Source organism: Cynocephalus volans, chromosome 11, assembly GCF_027409185.1.
Source record: "Cynocephalus volans isolate mCynVol1 chromosome 11, mCynVol1.pri, whole genome shotgun sequence".
Lineage (NCBI taxonomy): Eukaryota > Metazoa > Chordata > Mammalia > Dermoptera > Cynocephalidae > Cynocephalus > Cynocephalus volans.
The window spans coordinates 121461084-121465272 of record NC_084470.1 but is presented as its reverse complement, the minus strand read 5'-3'; positions in this window follow the sequence as shown (position 1 = coordinate 121465272).

The window sequence follows — 4189 nt, the reverse complement described above, 5'->3', positions numbered from 1 at the left end:
GTCATGCTGGCTATTGTATGGCTGCAGTCTAGGGAAAGATGGAAGAACAGTGCAGCATTAGCTAGTATACATGCCACATGTGGACCAGCCCACTACTAAGAGCTACAGGTAGATCTAAGCCCCAGTGTCATGTTGTTGTCCTGTGACACACAAAATAACAAAAAGAAATGTTTGTTCAAAAAAAAAAATTCAAATGACAATACATTGCTTTCCATCCTTGCCTGTTCAGGATATTGCCTGGTCAATGAAATAACACTCTGGTTAAAGAGTGAAATATGGTACTCACACAAGAAGAGCACAAGGAAAACTACCTTGACCTGTGCCTTCTCTGTTCTGGCCTCCCACTCCTGTTGTCACACCCACTGTCTGGGCAGGGACTGTCCCCAGACAAGCCCTCTGCCCCCCAGCCTCCACTGAGACATGCAGTGCCCCCGTCTGATTCCCGATGTGACACCCGCCCTGCTCTCTCTGCTGAGGAGTTGCCTCCTTCCTGCCAGAGCCCTGGGGTCAGAATCTCTCTGCTTGTGCACGTGGAGGAGGATGCCAGCTCACTCAGAGCCCCGGAGCTGAGCAAAGACTTGGGGCTGTTAGCAAACATTTGCTTCTCTGGACACACCTGACAGCCCCCTCTGCTCTGTGGCTCTCTAGCCGGGAGGTCTCAAGGGACATTGGGGAGGCTGCCAAACAGAGAACCCCAGAAGGACCAAGGAGGTGCAGGCCTGCTCCACTCTCGGGACACCAGATGTAAGGAAAGAGCTCTCTTATCTGTCAGCAGTACTGACCACCTCCTCCACCAGGGCTTAGCCTATGCAGTGCACAGAAACTTCTGGTCATCCCACTCCTTGTTTCCAAATTCCTCACTCCTCCCAAGGGTCTCAGGTGGAGTGAGAGCAGGGAGCAGAGAAGAGAGAGAAATGTTTCTGTAGCATTTCAGTCTTTCTGACCTAACATTGCTCTCTCATAACTGTAACTTGAAAGGAAGGAATTTGCTGCCATCGTTCTGTTTCAGACTTGTCCGGACTGGAGAGGCCAGACAAGTGAATGTAGAGGAGTGGGTGGGGAGTCACCACCACTAAGGCAGTGTTGTCCTATCCTGGCTGTCCTGATCCCCAAAACTGCAAAAACAAGGTCTGATTGGGGATGTCTTTTACACATGGCAGTTTTGTTATTTTGGGCCTGAAAATACAAAAGCTACTGTTAACACCTTTGTAGGGCAAAGGTGACCAAACACAGGAGCCCAGGTTGCCCGTCCTATGAGGGCAGAGAGGGCAGTGCGGGGCTCACCATTTTTCCTTGGCTGATAAGTGCACAGCAGGAAAAAAGACTAGCCACTGATTTTTTCCCCAGTACCTCAGCCCAGCACACTTATGTCACAACTTCACAGCAGCAAGAAGCTCCTAAGATAACTTCTCAAATGGCCCAATTAACTCTTATGGCAGGGATCTGTGCTAAATGCCAGAGATGCAATAAATAAAGTACAGTCTCCGCCCTCAAAGGCTTCAAAGTCTACGTGGGGACACAGACATTTAAACAAGTAATTCTAACTTGAGAAATACTGTCACAAAGTTGCATGCACAGCACTGTGGGGAAACAGAAGAGGAAAACCCCGGTCTCAGAGGGGAAAGCTCACAGAGACGGTGGCATTTGGGCCACTTTTTTAAAATAACAATATTGTTTTATATAAAAATGACACTTGATCTGTGTAATAATTCAAGCAGTTGGAGTCCAAAGAAAGTAATAAAACATCTCAAGCCCCACAACCCAGAAATAACTAGTGTAAAGTTTTAAAGTGTGATTTTATTGGAATTTTACAAAGAAAAAGAAACTGCTGCTAAAATGAAGAACTCATGCAAAGGCCCAGAATACAAACATGACAATGAGTTGGGTCTGCGTGGAACACAAGGGTGTCTAGCTGGACTGGCCGCTGTGCCAGGGCAAGGACTGCATCTGTTATGTGCACACATCAAGTGCCTAGTGCCGTGCAGTGGGAAATGTCCCACAAATATGTGTTTAAAGAATAAGGTGACACATGGAAGGCAGACAAGGTAAGCATCAAGAGAGGAAAAGAGAAAGGCCAGAGGGGGCATTCTATTAAGTATGAAGAAATAAGACTAACATCATAATCATACAACAGCAGCCCCTACTTAATGAGCCCTTGCATATGCCAAGTCCTAAGCCAAGCATTTTTTTATTGTTACCCAATTAATTTTCACAACAGCATTTCATAAGTACTATTATTATTGTTGTTTTACATCCAAGGAAACAACCAAAGATTAGATGAGCTGCCAAGATCAACCAGGTGGTAACTTAGAATTTGTACCCAGGTGGATACTCTTAACGCAATGCTTCTGTCTTCCCACAGAGGACCTCTAAAAAGTTTTTAAGGTTAGCAACATCATTGAAATGGCATGTAGTCCCCCTACTTCCGCCAAGGGACTTTGCTCACATGTATACATAAGTTACGTCTATTTAAAACCAATCTTAATGCTTTATAATCACATGTCAAATCCAACCCCTGAAATCATTAGAAGTGGTGATGGAGTTTGGGTGTGTTGTCCCCTCCAAAACTCATGTGGAAATTTGATCTCCAATGTGGCAGTGTTGGAAACTGATTGGGTCCTAGGGGTGGATCCCTCATGAATGGATTAATGCTCTCCCTGGGGGAGGGGGGATTAATGAGTGAGTTCTCGCTCTATTAGTTCCCGCGAGAGCTGGTTGTTTAAAGGACCTGGCACTTCCTGTCTCTCTCTCTCGCTTCCTCTCACCATGTGATCTGCTTGTACCCGCCGGCTGTCTGCCACTTTCCGTCATGAGTAGAAGCAGCCTGAGGCCCGTGCCAGATGCAGCTGTCCCAGAATTATAAGCCAAATAAACCTCTGTTCTTTATACATTACCCAGTCTCAGGTATTTCTGTTATAGCAACACAAACGGACTAATGCAAGTGGTTAAAGGGAAACAAAAGCAGTCGGGTTAAAAACATACACCCTGTTTCCCAGGAATGAGTGGTTTTCTTCCGCTGTTATGATGAATCATTTCAGACACCTACATTTTGTTTTTATTTGTTGATTAGTTTTTGCCTCATGGGAAGTGAAAGGAAAGTAGGATGGAGGGACACAGCCAGGCCTGGAAACCCGAAGCTCTGCCTGCAGCCTGGGAACAGGGGACTTTCTCTCAGACGTGTGGGCAGGAAAAAATCAGAACATGGAGGGAAGATGCTCTGACTGGAGAAGGCTGGGCAGATAAGAGAAATGAAGCCCTAAAATGATCACGTGTTGGGGGAAAGTTCCTTTTTAAAAAAAATTTTTTTTTAAGTGGCAGGGTTCTGAGGTTTGATTCTACCTGTCCTTGTCTTGTGTCACCTTCCAAGTTCCTGGTTCACACACAGTCCCTTGTTGGTTCCAACGGCTCGGGACAACAGTCCTGGCCACCAGTGCGATGGATCATGTGAGGAGTTCACATTCTTCCTCAGACCTGACCCAAAGGAAAAGTGGGCAGCGACCTGGGTTCCAGCTCTAGAGCCAGCTGCCTCTGGGCCATTTCTGCTTCCTACTAGGTGAGGCTCCTGGGAGGGAAGGCAGCGAGGACCTGGAATGGCAGAGCTCCCTGGAGAGTCCGGACACACGCAGGGCAGGGGCTGCCAGATCAGGGAAGCAGAGGAGCTGGATGTCCCCAAGGAAGAGATGGGAGAGAGGCTGGTGATGATGGCCCCGGCTGTCATCCTGTTCGTTCATCCATCTGGAAATCCATTTCCTTGGGGAAAGTGCGCTGAGAGGTTCTCCACCTCCTCATGATAGTCTTAATGACCCCTTCCCTTTGCACTCTCCCAAGATGCAGAGTGTTTCTGGAGATGAGTAGAGGCCAGCAGGGAAGGGAGTTACAAACAAATTCTGAACAGTTTTCGAAGTTTGGAACACTTCATGTAGACCTGGGGGATGATCAGTCCAGCTTCTGAGATGGGTACACAGCAAGACAGACTGCAATTGTCTTCAGAAGAACCCTGCAAGCAGGAGGCAACCAGCAGCCAGGAGCCCCTGAAGGCCGGCGTTGAGGGAGCAGGGCTGAAAGAGACAGACTCCAGGGGCCCTGCTAAGCCAGCAGTAGCTCCATTCCTGGCGTAATACCCAAAGCACAGGTCCTCAAACATGTGAAGCACAGATCAGTTCCATCAAAATCACCTGGAAAGCATCTA